The sequence below is a fragment of the Lutra lutra genome, chromosome 5 (assembly GCF_902655055.1).
Source record: "Lutra lutra chromosome 5, mLutLut1.2, whole genome shotgun sequence".
NCBI lineage: Eukaryota > Metazoa > Chordata > Mammalia > Carnivora > Mustelidae > Lutra > Lutra lutra.
The window spans coordinates 147,520,846-147,542,307 of NC_062282.1; positions in this window are offsets into that span (position 1 = coordinate 147,520,846).

The window sequence follows — 21,462 nt, forward strand, 5'->3', positions numbered from 1 at the left end:
CATATACTCTTATCTGGACAAAATGACAAGGCGGAAAAATTCACAACAAAAAAAAGAACAAGAGGCAGTACCAAAGGCTAGGGACCTAATCAATACAGACATTGGTAATATGTCAGATATAGAGTTCAGAATGATGATTCTCAAGGTTCTAGCCAGGCTTGAAAAAGGCATGGAAGATATTAAAGCAATCCTCTCAGGAGATATAAAAGCCCTTTCTGGAGAAATAAAAGAACTAAAATCTAACCAAGTTGAAATCAAAAAAGCTATTAATGAGGTGCAATAAAAAATGGAGGCTCTCACTGCTAGGATAAATGAGGCAGAAGAAAGAATTAGCGATATAGAAGACCAAATGACAGAGAATAAAGAAGTGAGCAAAAGAGGGACAAACAGCTACTGGACCACGAGGGGAGAATTCGAGAGATAAGTGACACCATAAGATGAAACAACATTAGAATAATTGGGATTCCAGAAGAAGAGGAAACAGAGAGGGGAGCAGAAAGTATGTTGGAGAGAATTATTGGAGAGAATTTCCCCAATATGGCAAAGGGAACAAGCATCAAAATCCAGGAGGTTCAGAGAACCCCCCTCAAAATCAATAAGAATAGGTCCACACCCCGTCACCTAATAGTAAAATTGACAAGTCTTAGTGACAAAGAGAAGATCCTGAAAGCAGCCCGGGAAAAGAAGTCTGTAACGTACAATGGTAAAAATATTAGATTGGCAGCAGACTTATCCACAGAGACCTGGCAGGCCAGAAAGAGCTGGCATGATATATTCAGAGCACTAAATGAGAAAAACATGCAGCCAAGAATACTATATGCAGCTAGGCTATCATTGAAAATAGAAGGAGAGATTAAAAGCTTCCAGGACAAACAAAAACTGAAAGAATTTGCAAATACCAAACCAGCTCTACAGGAAATATTGAAAGGGGTCCTCTAAGCAAAGAGAGACCCTAAAGTAGTAGATCAGAAAGAAACAGAGACAATATACAATAACAGTCACCTTACAGGCAATACAATGGCACTAAATTCATATCTCTCAATACTTACCCTGAATGTTAATGGGCTAAATGCCCCAATCAAAAGACACAGGGTATCAGAATGGATCAAAAAACAAAACCCATCTATATGTTGCCTACAAGAAACTCATCTTAAATCCGAAGACACCTCCAGGTTTAAAGTGAGGGGGTGGAAAAGAATTTACCATGCTAATGGACATCAGAAGAAAGCAGGAGTGGCAATCCTTAGATCAGATCAATTAGATTTTAAGCCAAAGACTATAATAAGAGATGAGGAAGGACACTATATCATACTCAAAGGAACTGTCCAACAAGAAGATGTAACAATTTTAAATATCTATGCCCCTAACGTGGGAGCAGCCAACTGTATAAACCAATTAATAACAAAATCAAAGAAACACATCGACAATAATACAATAATAGTAGGGGATTTTAACACTCCCCTCACTGAAATGGACAGATCATCCAAGCAAAAGATCAACAAGGAAATCAAGGCCTTAAATGACACACGGGACCAGATGGGCATCACAGATATATTCAGAACATTTCATCCCAAAGCAACAGAATACACATTCTTCTCTAGTGCACATGGAACATTCTCCAGAATAGATCACATTCTTGGTCCTAAATCAAGTCTCAACCGGTATCAAAAGATTGGGATCATTCCCTGCATATTTTCAGACCACAATGCTCTAAAGCTAGAATTCAATCACAAGAGGAAATTTGGAAAGAACCCAAATACATGGAGACTAAACAGCATCCTTCTAAAGAATGAATGGGTCAACCAGGAAATTAAAGAAGAATTGACAAAATTTATGGAAACAAATGATAATGAAAACACAACGGTTCAGAATCTGTGGGACACAACAAAGGCAGCCCTGAGAGGAAAATATATAGCGGTACAAGCCTTTCTCAGGAAACAAGAAAGGTCTCAGGTACACAACCTAACCCTACACCTAAAGGAGCTGGAGAAAGAACAAGAAAGAAACCCTAAACCCAGCAGGAGAAGAGAAATCATAAAGATCAGAGCAGAAATCAATGAAATAGAAACCAAAAAAACAATAGAACAAATCAACGAAACTAGGAGCTGGTTCTTTGAAAGAATTAATAAGATTGATAAACCCCTGGCCAGACTTATCAAAAAGAAAAGAGAAAGGACCCAAATAAATAAAATCATGAATGAAAGAGGAGAGATCACAACAAACACCAAAGAAATACAGACAATTAAAATAACATACTATGAGCAACTCTACGCCAACAAATTTGACAATTTGGAAGAAATGGATGCATTCCTAGAGACATATAAACTACCATAACTGAACCAGGAAGAAATGGAAAGCCTGAACAGACCCATAACCAGTAAGGAGATTGAAACAGTCATCAAAAATCTCCAAACAAACAAAAGCCCAGGGCCAGATGGCTTCCCGGGGGAATTCTACCAAACATTTAAAGAAGAACTAATTCCTATTCTCCTGAAACTGTTCCAAAAAATAAAAATAGTAGGAAAACTTCCAAACTCATTTTATGAGGCCAGCATCACCTTGATCCCAAAACCAGGCAAGGATCCCATCAAAAAAGAGAAGTACAGACCAATATCCTTGATGAACACAGATGCAAAAATTCTCGCCAAAATACTAGCCAATAGGATTCAACAGTACACTAAAAGGATTATTCACCACGACCAAGTGGGATTTATTCCAGGGCTGCAAGGTTGCTTCAACATCCGCAAATCAATCAATGTGATACAACACATTAAAAAAAGAAAGAACAGGAATCATATGATACTCTCCATAGATGCTGAAAAAGCATTTGACAAAGTACAGCATCCCTTCCTGATCAAAACTCTTCAAAGTGTAGGGATAGAGGGCACATACCTCAATATTATCAAAGCCATCTATGAAAAACCCACCGCAAATATCATTCTCAATGGAGAAAAACTGAAAGCTTTTCCGCTAAGGTTAGGAACACGGCAGGGATGTTCGTTGTCACCACTGCTATTCAACATAGTACTAGAAGTCCTAGCCTCAGCAATCAGACAACAAAAGGAAATTAAAGGCATCCAAATCGGCAAAGAAGAAGTCAAACTATCACTCTTTGCAGATGATATGATACTCTATGTGGAAAACCCAAAAGACTCCACTCCAAAACTGCTAGAACTTGTATAGGAATTCAGTAAAGTGTCAGGATATAAAATCAATGCACAGAAATCAGTTGCATTTCTCTACACCAACAACAAGACAGAAGAAAGAGAAATTAAGGAGTCCATCCCATTTACAATTGCACCCAAACTATAAGATACCTAGGAATAAACCTAACCAAAGAGACTAAGAATCTATACACAGAAAACTATAAAGTACTCATGAAAGAAATTGAGGAAGACACAAAGAAATGGAAAAATGTTCCATGCTCCTGGATTGGAAGAATAAATATTGTGAAAATGTCTATGCTACCTAAAGCAATCTACACATTTAATGCAATTCCTATCAAAGGACCATCCATTTTTTTCAAAGAAATGGAACAAATAATCCTAAAATTCATATGGAACCAGAAAAGACCTCGAATAGCCAAAGGAATATTGAAAAAGAAAGCCAAAGTTGGTGGCATCACAATTCCGGACTTCAAGCTCTATTACAAAGCTGTCATCATCAAGACAGCATGGTACTGGCACAAAAACAGACACATAGATCAATGGAACAGAATAGAGAGCCCAGAAATAGACCCTCAACTCTATGGTCAACTCATCTTCGACAAAGCAGGAAAGAATGTCCAATGGAAAAAAGACAGCCTCTTCAATAAATGGTGTTGGGAAAATTGGACAGCCACATGCAGAAAAATGAAATTGGATCATTTCCTTACACCACACACGAAAATAGACTCAAAATGGATGAAGGATCTCAATGTGAGAAAGGAATCCATCAAAATCCTTGAGGAGAACACAGGCAGCAACCTCTTCGACCTCAAGCCGCAGCAACATCTTCCTAGGAACATCACCAAAGGCAAGGGAAGCAAGGGCAAACATGAACTATTGGGATTTCATCAAGATCAAAAGCTTTTGCACAGCAAAGGAAACAGTGAACAAAACCAAAAGACAGCTGACAGAATGGGAGAAGATATTTGCAAATGACATATCAGATAAAGGGCTAGTGTCCAAAATCTATAAAGAACTTAGCAAACTCAACACCCAAAGAACAAATAATCCAATCAAGAAATGCACAGAGGACATGAACAGACATTTCTGCAAAGAAGACATCCAGATGGCCAACAGACCCATGAAAAAGTGCTCCATATCACTCGGCATCAGGGAAATACAAATCAAAACCACCATGAGATATCACCTCACACCAGTCAGAATGGCTAAAATTAACAAGTCAGGAAATGACAGATGCTGGCGAGGATGCGGAGAAAGGGGAACCCTCCTACACTGTTGGTGGGAATGCAAGCTGGTGCAACCACTCTGGAAAACAGCATGGAGGTTCCTCAAAATGTTGAAAATAGAACTACCCTATGACCCAGCAATTGCACTGCTGGGTATTTACCCTAAAGATACAAACGTAGTGATCCGAAGGGGCACGTGCACCCGAATGTTTATAGCAGCAATGTCTACAATAGCCAAACTATGGAAAGAACCTAGATGTCCATCAACAGACGAATGGATAAAGAAGAGGTGGTATATATACACAATGGAATACTATGCAGCCATCAAAAGAAATGAAATCTTGCCATTTGAGACGACATGGATGGAACTAGAGGGTATCATGCTTAGCGAAATAAGTCAATCGGAGAAAGACAACTATCATATGATCTCCCTGATATGAGGGAGAGGAGATGCAACATGGGGGGTTAAGGGGGTAGGAGAAGAATAAATGTAACAAGATGGGATTGGGAGGGAGACAAACCATAAGTGACTCTTAATCTCACAAAACAAACTGAGGGTTGATGGGGGGAGGGGGATTGGGGGGGGTGGGGTTATGGATATTGGGGAGGGTATGTGCTATGGTGAGTTCTGTGAAGTGTGTAAACCTGGCGATTCGCAGACCTGTACCCCTGGGGATAAAAATATATGTTTATAAAAAATAAAATTAAAAAAAATATTAGCTGACTATATATGCAAGGGTTTAATTCTGAGCTCTCTATGCTGTTCCATTGGTCCATGTGTCTATTTTTATTTTTATTTTTTATTTATTTATTTATTTTTTAAAGATTTTATTTATTTATTTGACAGAGAGAAATCACAAGTAGGCAGAGAGGCAGGCAGAGAGAGAGGAGGAAGCAGGCTCCCTGCTGAGCAGAAAGCCCAATGTGGGGCTCGAACCCAGGACCTGGGATCATGACCTGAGCCGAAGGCAGCGGCTTAACCCACTGAGCCACCCAGGCGCCCCCCATGTGTCTATTTTTATGCCAGTGCCATACTGTTTTAATTACTATAGCTTCGTAGTATAATTTGAAACCTGAAAGTGTGATACCTCGGGCTTTGTTTTCTTTCTCATGATCGCTTCGGATACTTGGGGTCTTTTGTGGTTCTATACAAATTTTAGGATTCTTTTCTCTTTCTTCGAAGAATGCCATTGGAGTTTTGCCAGGGATTGTGTTGAATCTCTAGATGGCATCATGGCAACATGAGTTATTCCTTTTTCCTTTCCCCTTTTCTTTGCAACTAACTGGTCATTCATTTCATAATGAAACAGAAGTATCTCTGCACGTGACACCAGAGCACCCAGATTTCTACCAACTGTGATTTAGAAAGTAGGAGCATTGAAACCTAAAGGGTACTGTGGATTTAAGGGAGTCAGTGAGTCTGCCGCAGCCTCGCTTGACACAATAAGGGGGAAGCAAGGTGGGAAGCAACAAATGTTGCCAAGACAGCGCAGACATGCAAGGGACGTAGAACATTTGTGGAGGTCTAGCCAGCCTGACAGAGAAGCAGGCAAGCCGTTGGAGTAGGACAGAGATGAGTTCAGAGACAGAGGAGAAGGAGGATCTCAAGGAGTCGGTCCCATTCCCCAGAGTAACACTGCAGGGCCCTGGGTTTTTTCCAGCAGCAGCAACAGTGACCTCCCACACAAGCGGAGGTAGAAAACAGGTGTGACTGATTGACCACGGGGCTCAGCAGGTCACAGATGGAGAAACCGCTTTCTTTCCAGCAGTATGGATTTCTGAGGATGGACCTCCATTACTGCGGGGAAGGAGAGGAGAGAGAAGGGAAAGACACAGACAAGATTAACCAAAACTTTGAAGGAGGGAGATACCCACTGTCTGCTTCAAGATTTCTGCAGAAGGTCTGCCCATAGAACTCTGGGAGTACCCCCCCACAAAGCTCCAGATGCTAAGTCCACACCCTTCCACCCCCCCCCCCCAACCACTTTTCTCTATACCAGCTTTTTTTTTTTTTTTTTTAAATACCAGCTTTTTAAAATGTGCCCTTCTCAGTGCAGCCCTACAGCCAGTTCAGGTAAAGATACCAAAAACTTGAGTTATACTGCCACCTTGTGGAAGACAATAGTTTTTAACTGCTCTTCTGTTCAATCGTAATGTCAAGGTGAACCAAAACAGGTGTGTGCTATTTCAGGAGAGACAGCAGAGGTACAAGTCATCAAACACTACAAAAAATCATGGTAGTATGGTATCACAAAAAGAAAATGATAATTCCCCAACTTCCAAACCCAAAGACAGAATACTGTGATCTGTTAAAGGATTCAAGTAGCAGTTATGAAGAGATCCAACAACTCACAAGAAAAGTCAGAAAGGCAATGAAATAACTCAGGAATAAAGTCAATGAGTTTTTTAGAGGAGTTCTGCACCAAAGAAATTGAAAACTGGAAAAGAACCAGACAGAAATTCTGGAGCTGAAGAATTCAACGAATCCAGTGAAGAATGCATTGGAGCTTAAGAAACAGGGCAGAACAGATTGAAGAAAGAATTAGTGATCTGGAGGGTAAGAATTTAGAAACAATTCAATTATAATAAGAGAGAGAACTAAGAGTTTAAAAAAGTGAAGATACCCTCTGAGAACTATCAGATATAATAAGAAATACAAATATAACAATAATGGTCTACCAGATGGAGAAGAGAGGGGAAAGGGAGCAGAAAGTATATTTAGAGAAATAATAGCAAGAGAACTTCCTAACCCTGGGGAAGGAATTGGATGTACAAGTCTAATAACCTAATAGAACAGCTTATCTCAGTGCAAAAAGACCTTCTCCAAGACACATGACAATGGTAGTATCATAGTCAATAGAGTTTATCCAAGGCATGATTATTGCTAATTGAAAAATCAATGATAAAGAATCATAAAGGTAGCTAGAGGTTTAAAAAAAAAAAAGGAACTTACAAAGAAACCCCTCCACTAGACCATCAGCAAATTTCTCACAAGAAATGCTATAAGCCAGGAGTGAACAGAATGCCAAAAAACAAAAATTTCCAGCCAAGAACACTTTTATGGCAAAGTTATCCTTCAGACATGAAGGAGAAATTAAAGTTTTCCCAGACAAAAAAAACTGAGGGAGTTCACCATCACTAGACCTGCCTTGCAAGGATTGCTCAAAGATGTTCCTCAAAATGAAATGAAAAGATGCTAATAACTTACAAAAAAGTAAGTGAAAGGGCACAATACTCTAGCAAAGAGGAAAATAAACAGTAGGGTAGTATGGGTAATGGGGCTTTGAGTAGTTTGGACATGTTAACTATATTAATTTTTACAATCCGTGAACACAAAATGTCTTTCCATTTGTTTGAGTCTTCTTTGATTTCTTTCAACAAAGTTCTACAGTTTTCATTGTGAGCTCTCACTTCCTTAGTTAAATTTATTCTTAGGTATTTCATTGGTTTTGAGAGAATGGGATATTTTTCTTTGCTTTTCCAGATGTCTCAGTTGCTACAATCAGTCCGACAGATTTCTGTATGTTGATTTTATATCCTTCAACCTTACTAAATTTGTTAATTAGGGCCAGTAGTTTTTTGGTTGAGTCTTTGGGATTTTCTCAATGTAAAATCATGTTGTCTGCAAATGACATCAATTTTACCTCTTCCTTTTCAGTTTGGATGGCTTTCGTTTATTAAATTATTTATTTGGTCTTGCCTAGTTACTCTGGCTAGGACTTCCGGTACCATGCTGAATAAGAATGGTGAGAGTGGGCATCCTTGGCTAGTTCTAGATCTTAGGGGAACAAGCTTTCGATTTTTCTCCATCAAGTGAACAAGCTTTCGATTTTTCTCCATTGAGTGTAAGGGGTTTCTTCATCATACATGGCCTTTATGTATGTTATTTCTATACCCAATCTATTGAGGGTTTTTATCGTGAAAGAATATTGTATTTTCTCTTCGATATCAGCCACAGAAACTTCTTTCAAGATATGTCTCCAAAGGCAAAGGAAACAAAAGCGAAAATGAACTTTTGGGACTTCATCAAAATCACAAGCTTCTGCACAGCAAAGGAAACAGTCAACAAAACAAAGAGGCAACCCACGGAATGGGAGAAGATATTTGCAAATGACAGTACAGACAAAAGGTTGATATCCAGGATCTATAAAGAACTTCTCAAACTCAACACACACAAAACAGACAATCATATCAAAAAATGGGCAGAAGATATGAACAGACACTTCTCCAATGAAGACATACAAATGGCTATCAGACACATGAAAAAAATGTTCATCATCACTAGCCATCAGGAAGATTCAAATTAAAACCACATTGAGATACCACCTTACACCAGTTAGAATGGCCAAAATTAGCAAGACAGGAAACAACATGTGTTAGAGGGGATGTGGAGAAAGGGGAACCCTCTTCCACTGTTGGTGGGAATGCAAGTTGGTGCAGCTGCTTTGGAGAACAGTGTGGAGATTCCTCAAGAAATTAAAAATAGAGCTTCCCTATGACCCTGCAATTGCACTACTGGGTATTTACCCCAATGATACAGATGTAGTGAGAAGAAGGGCCATCTGTACCCCAATGTTTATAGCAGCAATGGCCACGGTCGCCAAACTGTGGAAAGAACCAAGATGCCCTTCAACGGACAAATGGATAAGGAAGATGTGGTCCATATACACGATGGAGTATTATGCCTCCATCAGAAAAGATGAATACCCAACTTTTGTAGCAACATGGTCAGGACTGGAAGAGATTATGCTGCGTGAAATAAGTCAAGCAGAGAGAGTCAATGATCATATGGTTTCACTTATTTGTGGAGCATAACAAATAACATGGAGGACAAGGGAGATGGAGAGGAGAAGGGAGTTGAGGGAAATTGGAAGGGGAGGCGAACCATGAGAGACTATGGACTCTGAAAAACAATCTGAGGGGTTTGAAGGGGTGGGGGTGGGAGGTTGGGGGAGCCAGGTGGTGGGTATTAGGGAGGGCACGGATTGCATGGAGCACTGGGTGTGGTGCAAAAACAATGAATATAAATTTAACATTTTTTTTTAAAAAAAGAATATTGTGTTTTGTCAAATGCTTTTTCTGCATCTATTGAGATGATCATGGGATTTTCATCTTTCATTCTATTAATGTGGTGTAAAACACTTACGGATTTGTGTATGTTGAACCCTCCTCACATCCTATGGACAAATCCCACTCGAACACGATGTATAATGTTTCTGGATTCATTTTGCTAATATTTTGCTGAGAATTTCTGCATCTGTGTTCATCAGGGATACTGATCTATGGTTCCTACAGTTCTCTTTTCTGGTGATGTCCTTATCTGAGTTTGATAATCAGGGTAATGCCGGCCTTGCCTGACAGGTTTATAAATGTCCCCTCCTCTTCAGTTTTTAGAAAGATTTCGAGAAGGACAGGCATTCATCCTTCTTCAACTATTTGCTGCTATTCTCCAGGAAAGCCATCTAGTCCTTTGCACTGGGAAGTTTTTGATTACTTTTCCCATCTCTTTTACTTATTGGTCAGTTCATACTTTCTATTTCTTCCTGATTCAGTGTTGTGTGTTTCTAGGAATTTATCTAGGTTGTCGTATTTCTTGGCATATGATTGTGATAGGAGTCTCTTATGATTCTGGATGTTTTTGCAGTATCAGTTGTAATATGCCCTCTTTTGTTTCTGATTTGAGTGTTCTGTTTTTCCTTGGTTACTCTAACTAAAAGTTTGGACATTTTATCTCTTCAAAAAGCCAACTCAGTTTTGTTGGTCTTCCCTATTGTTTTTTCTTTCCTCTACTTCACTTATTTCTTCCCATTTTAAAGATTTTAAAATCTTAAAAAAAAAAGATTTTATTTATTTATTTGTGAGAGAGAGAGCATGGGGACAGGGGTAGGAGGCAGAGTGAGAGGGAGAAGCAGACTCCCCACTGAGCAGGGAGCCTGACTCTGGGCTCCATCCCACAACCCTGGAATCATGACCTGAGCTGAAGGCAGACACTTAACCAGCTGAGCCAACCAGGCCCCTCCTTCTCTGGTCTTCATTATTTCCTTCTTTCTACTAATTTTGGGCTTAATTCTTCTTTTTCTAGTTCATTATGATGTAAATTAGGTTGTTTGAAACCTTTCTAATTTTTCAATGGATGCATTTAACACTGTGAACTTCCTTCTTAGAACTGCTTTTGCAGCATCCCATAGATTTTGGTATGTTGTATTTCCATTTCCATTTGTTTTAACACATTTTTAAATCCCCCCCCCCTTTTTTTTTTGACAGATGGAGATCACAAGTAGGCAGAGAGGCAGGCAGAGAGAGAGGGGGAAGCAGGCTCCCCGCTGAGCAGAGAGCCCCATGCGGGGCTCGATCCCAGGACCCTGAGATCATGACCTGAGCTGAAGGCAGAGGCTTTAACCCACTGAGCCACCCGGGCACCCTTAAATTTCCCTTTCAATTTCTTCTTTGACCCACTGGTTGTTCAGAAGCATGTTTAGTAAGGGTGCCTGGGTGGCTCAGTCCTTAAGCGTCTGCCTTCAGCTCAGGTCATGATCGCAGGGTCCTGGGATCAAGCCCTGCGTCAGACTCACTTCTCAGCCGGTAGCCCGCTTCTCCCTCTCCCACTTCCCCTGCTTTGTTCCCTCTCTCATTATGTCTCTCTCTGTCAAATGAATAAATAAAATCTTAAAAAAAAAAAAAGAAGCATGTTCAGTTTACATGTATTTGTAGATTTTCCAGCTCTCCTCGTTATTTACTAGTATCTAGTTTTATACCATGGTGGTTGGAAAAGATAGCTAGTATGATTACAGTCTTCTTAAATTTGCTAAGACTTGTCTTTCGCCTTATCATATGATCTGTTGTGATGAATGTTACATGTGCATTTGAGAAAAATGTGTTTTCTGCTGCCAGTATTGGAGAGAATATTCTACATAGGATTGTTAGGTCCATTTGGTCTAAAGTATGATTCAATTCCAATGTTTTCTTGATTTTCTATCTGAGTGATCTACCAATTGCTGAAAGTAGAGTATTGAAGTCCCCTACTCTTCTTATATTGTTGTCTATTTCTCCCTTCAGATCTATTAGTATTTGCTTAATATATTTAGGTGCACCAATGTTGGGTGAGGACATATTTAAGATTGTTAGATCTTGTTGGTGTATTGATACTTTCATCATTATGTAATGACCTTCTTTGTTCCTTGTTTCTATGTTTGGTTTAAAGTCTATTTTGGTTTCTACTTGCATGGAATATCTTTTTCATAAACTCATAAATTCAATCCATTTAGAATAATTATTGATTTGTAAGGTCTTACTATTGCCATTTTATCTATTGCTTTTTGGTTGTTTTGTATATCTATTGTTTATTTTTCCCTCTCTTTATGCCTACCTTTTGTTCATGGATGGATGTCTAATTAGTTACTGTTACGTAAATTGGTGATCTATTAGGTTCATGAATTCGAGTCTTTTCCCAGGTTTAGAAAGTTTTCAGCTATCATTTCTTTAATTTAAAAAAAAAATTAAAGTATTTTATTTATTTGTCAGAGAGAGGAAGAGGGAGAGCACAACCAGGGGAGTGGCAGGCAGAGGGAGGGGGAGAAACAGGCTCCCCACTGAGCAGGGAGCCCAATACAGGACTCGATCCCAGGACTCTGGGATCATGACCTGAGCTGAAGGCAGACACTTAACCAACTGAGCCACCTGGGTGTCCTTATTATCTCTTTAAATAAACACTTTTTCTCCTTCTTCCTCTCTTCTTCTGGCATCCCAGTTATTCTCATATTTGTCTTTTTGATTGAGTCCCATAGATCACTCAGGCTTTGTTCTTTTTTATTCCTTTTATTTAATTTTATTTATTTATTTATTTATTTATTTATTTATTTATTTTATTCCTTTTATTCCTTTTCCTTTGTTCACTGCTGAGTTATTTCTAAATTCCTGTCCTCTAACTCACTCATTCTATCTTCCCTTTGCATGACTCTGCTGCAGATGGCACCATATTCGTCATCTCACTCATTGAATTTTCCAGCTCCAGACTTTGTTAGGTTCTTTCCTAGAGTTCGTTTTAGTTGTTCAGTTGTTTAGCTGGGGTTCCTCCCCCCCCCCCCCCCCCCGCCATTATCATTGAATGGAGTTTTCTTGTAGTTCACTGGATTTCTTCCAAACAACCACCCTGAATTCTTTCTTTACCAGTCAAATCACAGTATGCTGTAGCTATACACTAAGTTGTTGGGAAATTATTTATATCTCCTTGGGGTGACATATTTTCTTGATTTTTCATGTTCCTTACATTGCTGTTTTCCCCTTTGAAGCACACACCTCCCTAAATCTTTATCGCGTACTTCAGATGGGGTAGCGATCATTGGCCTGGCTAGAAATGGGTTTTCCTCAGCTTTTGAATGGGTTGACCTGGCTCCACTATCCCTGCTCCCTCTTGTGGCAGAATTCTTAAGCTTTTCCATCTTTTCTGATGCTTGTCACTCACCAAGCCCGCTGTAGGAAACCTCTCTTTTGTTTTCCAGAAGATGACTTTACAGTTCCAGTTTGTGGTGTCTCCCTTGCCCACAGTTCCATTTTTTCCTGAGAGCACTGTGAATACTGGACCTGTTTTCACGCCCCCTGACTTGGGAGCCCTAACAAGGATCCAGCCACAGAGTGGGGGGCAGGTGTGGATTTAGCACTGGGTGGGGGGTGTTTTAAGCAGGATGCTCCAAAAGGTTGTGGGCCAACTTCCTGGTGAAGTCTGGAAGCAGTCAGTAGGAACCACATTCCTTCAGTGGCCTTTGATACTCTTACCTGGTTCCTTCCGTCTCTCCTCCCTCCCCCAACACGTGGATGTCCTGCCTCTGGGTGCTACTGGAGAGAAATGGGTTTCTTGAGCCATGACCTGCAAAACTGGGGCAGTGGGGCACTCACTCTCAGCTTTCTGTCTTCTCTGCAGGAGAGGCTGCCAACACGTGACAGCTTAGCCCCATGCTCTGTCACCCTGGGTGGCAAGGGCTCTGGTGGAGCTTCTCCCCCTCCAGTGTGTACAAACTCATCCTTCCCGTTCCAAAGGTGTGCTGGAACCTCCCCACAAGCAGGCCGGAGTTCTACAAATTGTTTCTGGCCCCTGTGCATCTGAATAGGCTAGCACACTCCAGGTTTTGTTCTTTTTTTTCCCCCTTACTGGGGTAAACAGAGGTCCACAGGATCACCTTGGATCCACAGCATTTTCCAGGTATTGTTCCATTTGTGGAAGCATAGGTGGGTACAAGTCATCCCTTGGTGTAGGGTGCTGGGTCCAGTAGCACCCAGTGAGGCACTTTTGTTCATGCTTAAATTTCTAATTTGTTGTTTAAAAAAAGTGTTGGTGGTGCGGGGGTGGAGGGGGGAGCAGGAGAACAAGGAGGAACATCCTATGCATCCAGGATGCTGACATCTCCCCCCATCAATTTTTAGGGAGCAACCTATTAAAGGTAATGCTGACACAGAAATAATATCTGAATTCTATGATACTGCATGGGCGGGGGCCTAATAGCTACCCTCACCTCTTCTTCACCTGCAATAATCAATTTCTCTCTCTTCCATTTGATATCTCCCCCTCTGTCTCCACATCCCTCCCCACAATATATTTTCACATCTAGTTTTGGAGGTGCATTGAGTGAGCCGTGCTGTCAGCAGCTGGAAAGCCAGCAGCAGGGTCCTAATGAAAGTGGACAATCTCCCAAAACGGCCGCGGTTTTCACTAGATGAGGCATGACAGCTCTTACTTCTGGTGCTCCAAAAGACTTTTTTGGCCAGATGTCAATGAGCTGTGGAGGAGCGGTGGACATGGGACTCTTTCTTTGCCCACTGGTTGTTTAATATGAGGATATGAGGAATGAATGGGAGGCAGCTATAGATTAAAGCTTAAAAGACTCTCGTTGTGCCCCTGGCAGAAGGGTTTCATTTTGGGGAACCAGCAAGACCTCTATGTCCATAGAGCCTAGAGTTGTGAGAAGAGGAAGCAGAAATCCCCCTGGTGGGTCACTGGGGATGCTATGCTTACTTCTACCCCTTGGTACCTTTACCCATGCAGTATACCTATTGAGAGCAGAGTACCATATAATGATTGTTGATTTAGAGTATACGTTACATCATGAAGGACATTGTCCTGTCTTTGTGGGGTTATCATGTCCAACCTTGTTGCCTCAGGTGTGCCTTTAGGAAATAAAAAAAAAGCCATTCCACCATTCTATCAGTCCAGTAGCTTCTGAGTTTGGTAGCAAATGACAGGATCAGTCCATCTCATTGCCTCCTTTGCTGTATGGTGGATTCTTGTATATGTGGAATCCAAAGTAATGGACCAAGCAAACCCCTTGTGAGTCCTTAGATAGTGATGTTGGTTGAGGCCATGGGGCTGGGAAAGGTAAACTCATACCCAGAATGTGTGATAATTCTAGTCAGGATTAATTCACTCCATTTTCCAAGATGGAAGGGGTCACAAGTCACTTGCCACCAAGTGGCTACCTGGTTTCCACAAAGGAAGGTGCTGTTATCAGGGGCTCAGGGTTGGTCTGTTACTGGCAGAGAGAACACCTGACACAAAAGGTAGCTAAATCAGCCTTGGTGAGAACCTCCGCCTTCCCACTACTCTGTGCAAGCTTCCATGGTACCAACACTGTAGTGGCCAGGATCCGAGACACACTGACACTCTGCTGAGTCATTCTGTTTGGTAGTAGAGTGTCTCTTCTGTGACGGATGATCTCTGATAGATAACACACCATTTACAGTCTTCATGTTTTCACTCTCATTCCTATGGATCTAGTCACATGGCTTTTCCCCAAATGTCCTCATCCTTCATCTTCCAAGCTTTATCTTTTCAGGCCTTTGGCTAATCAGTCAAAGCATCAGCTACTGCCTATGAATCCTTGGGCCACTTTTCACACAGTGGATGTCCATGTATACAACCCAAAGCTCTGTGCACGGGAAGGATTTCTCTTCACCATTATCTTTCCGGGGAGCTAAAGGAGAAGCACTGGTCAGTAGCAGAAAATGAAATTGGGGCGAGGACTTGTGCAGCACCATCTGTGCCTTCTGGCCCCATCCTTTCCCATGGACCACTTGCATCTTCCTATACGTTGTTGCCGGACCCACCTAATTTAATGAATCTGTGGGTCTGGCAGATCCTACCTCCAATCTGGATGTATGATCATTTCCTAGATCAGATGCTTATCTCAACCAGGGCCCAGTAGCACTCAAGAACTGTGTTTCAACAGATGTGTAATTTCGCACTGCAGGGGACAAGGTATCGTTGCAGGACAATGGTATGGGATTTTATTGCAGGATCTTAACATCCTCATTGTTATCAGGAAGTTTATGTTGTAATTCTCTAGCTGGGTCATGTCACAGACCCACAAGCCATCTTTTTCTGTCACTGACACCTCCTATATCATTGGGTCTGTCAGGCAATGTGGTCCAAGAGGAAATTTTACTTGTATTGCAACCTGGAGCTATGGCAGATCCCTCTTCTGTTCTGGGCCTCACTCAAAGCTAGAAGCTCTTTGTGTAACTGGACAGAACAGTATTCCCAGTATGAAATATGCTGCCTCCAGAGGCTGAAAGGCCTACCAATCTCTCTGGTTGGTAGAATGCAGGAGTTGTGAAATACTTACTGACTTTGAAAGGGATATCCTGAAATATCCTAGCTCACTGGATCCCTAAAAATGTTCCTGATTATGGTGGGCCCCTGATTCTTCATAGGCCACGTCTATCACCATCCAGGGCATGTATCTTCAAGGCCTTCGATGTGCTTGCAACTCCCTGTTCATCCAGCTCAAGTAACACCATGTTATCGGTATATGAACCAATGTGGTATTAGGTCAGCTGATGATCCAGACCCTTTGTGACTGTATTATTATTGAGGGTAGCCGAGTTAACAACATTCATGGTACACTGTTGTGCCCCCATAACATCAACTTTCTGTCCCTCCTAACAGGGGTGGAAAAGAAGGCATTTACCAGATCGGGGGCCACATTCCATCTACGTGAGTCCTTGTTAACCTCCCCAAACAAGGATACCACATCAGGCACAGCAGCTACAGTGAGAGCTACAACTTGGTCAAGTTGTAGATCATCCTCCAAGATCCATTTGTAGGGAACAGACTAGACGATTCAGGGGATACGCAGTGGAGACCACCTTCTTGCACCCTTTAGGGTCTTCAAGTGTGGCACCTAAACTTTCTCATCTACCCAAGATGTAATATTGCGATTTACTTCCTATCTTGGCTGAGAGTGTAGAGGCAATTTCAAGGCTTCCCCGGAGCCTTTCTTTCTATAATAGCTCTTACTCCACAGACTGAGGAACCACTCAGAGTATTTTCTCCCCAAACACTGTGTTGATGCCAGTTAGATATATTCAGGGATGGGGAAAATGACCACCAGGTGAATTTTTGAACTCCGTGGACTAGGAGCTAGACCTGGGCCAGGACTGAATTTATTACCTAGCCCCTATACGACCCTGCTGTAATACGGGCGAGGGCACATGGTGTCTGATTCCTAGTTGTCATTGTCACTTTGGAAACTGTGCCTGATACTACTCAGAATATTGGGTATTTTTCCATTTCCCAGTGTAGAGTTACCACTAAGTCCCTTTGGGGAAGCATACCATAGGCACATGCCATGGTAAGCAGGGTCCCTCCCTCCTGGAGATTTGGTATTTCTGTCAGTGAGTGAGATCTGGGTCTGAGAACTGGCTCCGGGTCAAAATCTGGGTAAGAGTTCATGGCTTTTTTTTTTTTAATTTATTTATTTGACAGAGAGATCACAAGTAGGCAGAGAGGTAGATAGAGAGAGAGGGAGAAGCAGGCTCCTTACTGAGCAGAGAGCCCGATGTGGGGCTCGATCCCAGGACCCTGAGATCATGACCTGAGCCGAAGGCAAAGGCTCAACCCACTGAGCCACCCAGGTGCCCCAGTTCATGGCTTTTTATTGTGGTGGGTGCTCTTGGCCTCCTGATCATCCATTTTTTAAAATTTCTTTTGACTCTATAGATTGGCCAATGCCCTTATGAGCCAACCATCTTTCTTGTACCTACTGAAGCTGTGTTCCATTAACCATCTCTGCAGAGAGATAGAACTGCTCTCTGCAAATCAGGACCTTTGGCTGTCAGCTACCCTGGCCTTGTAGTTCATTAAAATAATTTACCCACATTGCTCCTGACAGTTAAGTGCCATAATATGGATCTATTAATGCAGGATCTCATCATCCTCATTGTTATCAGGGCTCAACTCTGTAACAGCTATTTCCTACCATCAGCCCTGGCTTTCAGAAGACAGACTGTAGGGGCGCCTGGGTGGCTCAGTGGGTTAAATCCTCTGCCTTCAGCTCAGGTCATGATCCCAGGGTCCTGGGATCGAGCCCCACATCCGGCTCTCCGCTTGGTGGGGAGTCTGCTTCCCCCTCTCTCTCTCTGCCTGCCTCTCTGCCTACTTGTGATCTCTCTCTCTGTCAAATAAATAATAAAATCTTAAAAAAAAAAAAAAGAAGACAGACTGTACTGAGCTTCTAAATGATGCCATTCCTTTAAACAGAACATTCCTTGTTGCTTGGGTATATGAAGGAATCTCTGTGTTGTCTATTATTACACAGTATTATTGAGTCTAATGTACACATGCCCTTGAGCTTCTTGGATCCCTCCTTCCCCTTGTCTGCTTTGGAAGTTCTGTGATACCTAGCTGGGCCAAGCTAAGTGGCTAAGGCTTCTAAGAACTACCCTAGCTGTGTATCAGCACCGTCTCCCTGGTCTCTGCTAGAGCTAAATCTTTTATCATTGGAAAGTGCTTACATATAAATAAACTCTCTCTCATCCAACTTTATGTTATTTCCCCCTTGACCCAGAATCCTCAGGATCCAGGCTCATATGTACTCTCTCGTGGCTCCTCTGAGTTTATTTGGGTGAGGTTCTACGGCAACTCTGGCAGGCCCAGCACCTGACTGAGCCGTGTGTTGGGTCTTCCTCACTCTAGTTATTGGCTTAGTGTCAGAGCAGGTGAGGCAATTCTGAGTGGGTACATGTTATCCTGGGATGCAGAAGTTAACGCATCCTCTTCAACAAGGGAAACGAAGGCAGTGAGCGGAAGCTTAACAGGAAGAAGGGGGCTACTTCTGCAGGTCCATATCCAAGATTTTCGGGTGCATGAACCCAGATGTCCTCATCTCAAGTTTCAGGTCCTACTTCTTTCCAACCGTGTCCCTGACCTTGGCTTAGCAGGTATGATGGTGCTGGAATCCAATCTTCTCTTGAGCTCTGCCAATCTTAAATGCCAATCTGCCGTGGTCCTCAGCACCTTCCATCTTCCAGCTGCATGAGATGAGAGCTTTATAGGCTGTCAAGGAGGCCCTCTGGCTTTTCATACACAGCCTTTAATTGGCGATTAATCACCTTCAGCATTTCTCGAATGCACTGACTGTCCCCAACAACCAACAACCAATTCCATACTCTTTGTAATTTCTACTTCTCTTGAACTTTTCTGAGTCCTCAGGTATTGACCCTAACAGAGCATTCCCAGTATCCCATTCCAGTTAAGCATCGGTGAAAGTTTCAACAATTACATTGCCACAGTGGTGGTCCATGCTCCGTGTTCCACCGGTAATGGGATCCTCCACTGGCAACCTACCGGTGCATGATCTGGCTCCGAAGTCTCATGGCAGAATCTGCTTCCTGAGACCATTCTTGGCTATTGCTGCCTTAGATGGGCTTCCCTGGAAAGACAGACTGAGATGGAGATTGGCATGCAAGACATCCACCATGGTATGCCATCGGACTCAAAACCTGTGTCTGTTGGAAGTACGATGAGGCAGACAAAAAAAGTAGCAGTGCAGTCACAAACAAAGGCCTCAGCTGACCTCATGGGTAGCACTGGAGCTGAGATGGCCTTTCAGAGTTGTCCCGCCTTAGGCGAGGGGACTGGGCTTTTATAACCTGGATGTAGGATGTGTTTGGAGAAGAGTCGGGACTTAGGTGAATGAACAGTCTTCAGCTGATGGATATTCAAATAGCAACTCTGCTGAGTGTGCTCAGCCACCAACTCTGCCTGCAGCTGAGGGAATGAGTGCTTTAGTCCTAAAGGATGCACCCAAGAACCTTCTGAGAAGTCTAGTTTCTATTCCCAAATTTCTGCCCTGTTTCCTCCCTCTCACTATTGATAATATTTTAAAAGATATACAGTGTATCCTTCCACTTAAAAATATTAACAATACATGTATGCACTATATACACACACACACCCTTTTTTTGGGGGGGGCGGTAATGGCAGCCTGCTGTGATGGTTAATTTTTTGTGTTAACTTGACTGAGCCACAGGGATGCCCAGACATTTGCTTAAACATTGTGGATGTTTCTGTGAGGGTTTTTAGTTGAAATGAACATTTAAGTCAGTATACTGATGAAGCAGAGAGCTCTCCCCAGTGTGGGTGGGCCTCACCCAATCAGTCAAAGACACGAATCAAATAAAAAGGCTGACCCTCACCCAAGTAAGAGAGAATTCCTCCTGCATGTCTTCAAACTGGGACACTGGCTTTTTCCTCCCTTCAGAATCGAACTGACTTTTATAAGAAATCTCTCGTGTTATTTTAAAAATATCACCAACACCATGATTTTATTTAAGGAGATTTATTAAAAGCAATTGGCCCACATGATTACAAAGGCTGACAAGCCCCAAGATCCACAGAGTGAGTCAGCAATCTGAGATTTAAGAGAGCCCAAGATGAAGTTCTAGTCCAAGTCTGAGGGCCTGAGAGCCAGGAGAGCCAAATGGTGTAATTCCAGTCTAAAGGTTGGCAGGCCTAAGACCCGGGATAAACTGATGTGTCAGTTTTTCTGAAGGCAGGAAAAAGCTGATATTCCAATTTGAAGACAGGTAGAAGGAAATCTCTCTTATTTGGATGTGAATCCGCCCTTTTATTCTATTCAGGCCTTCAACGGACTGGACAAGGCCCACCTGCATTAGGAAGAACAATCCCCTTTACTCAGCCTATTGATTTAAATGCTGTTAATCTTACTATACAGTAAGTCTCCAAAGTACAATGGTACAACTTACAAATTTTCGACTTTATGATGGTGCGAAAGCAGTATGCATTCAGTAGCAACTGTACTTCCAGTTTTGAATGTTTATCTTTCCCCTAGCTAGTGATATGCAGTATAATACTCTCTTGTGTATCTGGGTAGGCAGCAGTGAGCCCAAGCTCCCAGTCAGCCATGCAATCACCAAAGTAAAACAACCAATACATTTAGGACTGTTCTATCCATACAACCATCCTGTCTTTCACACTCAGTATTCAAGAAACTACATGAGACATTCAACAGTTTATTATAAAATTAGCTTTGTGTGAGCTAATTTTGCCCAACTGTAAACTAACATAACCAACATGATGTTGAGCACGTTTAAGGTAGGGTAGGCTAAGCTTTGATGTTCAGTAGGTTAGGTTTAACAAATGCATTTCTGACTTAGGATATTGTCAGTTTCTGACTGGCTTATTGAGGAAGATCTATGAATATACAGTCATCCTATTGACTATTTCTCTAGAGAAAACCTCGACTACTAATACCATATGTATGTTTTTCCGTCTTGTTGTATTCACTTAGGAGTGTATTCTAGGGAATCAATCTGTAGCAATGTACACAGCTGTTTCTCATTTGGATAATTCCATAAGATTCCATAGTGTGGATGTAACCTAGCTTTCCAACCAATCTCCTTCCAAAGGACATCTGGGCCATTCCAGTCTTTTGCTATGATTAGTGTGATAGTTACCACAGTTTTACCAGTTCCTTACTGGTAGGTATTGAAGGTATCTCCAGTTTGTAATTTTTTGCTTTATAAAAAACTGATGCAATAAATACCTTCGTGTATACAGAAACCAAGGATGCTAGAAGACTAGAGTCCTGAGAGTGGGTCATGGGTATGTGTAAAATGTATATTTTTATTTTTAAAATTTTTCACAAAGTCGGGGTGCCTCAGTGCCTCAATTGGTTGAGTGTCCGACTCTTGCTTTCTGACTCAGGTCATGATCTCATAGGTTGTGAGATCGAAGCTCAGTGCAGAATCTGCTTGGGACTCTTTCCCTCTTCCTCTCC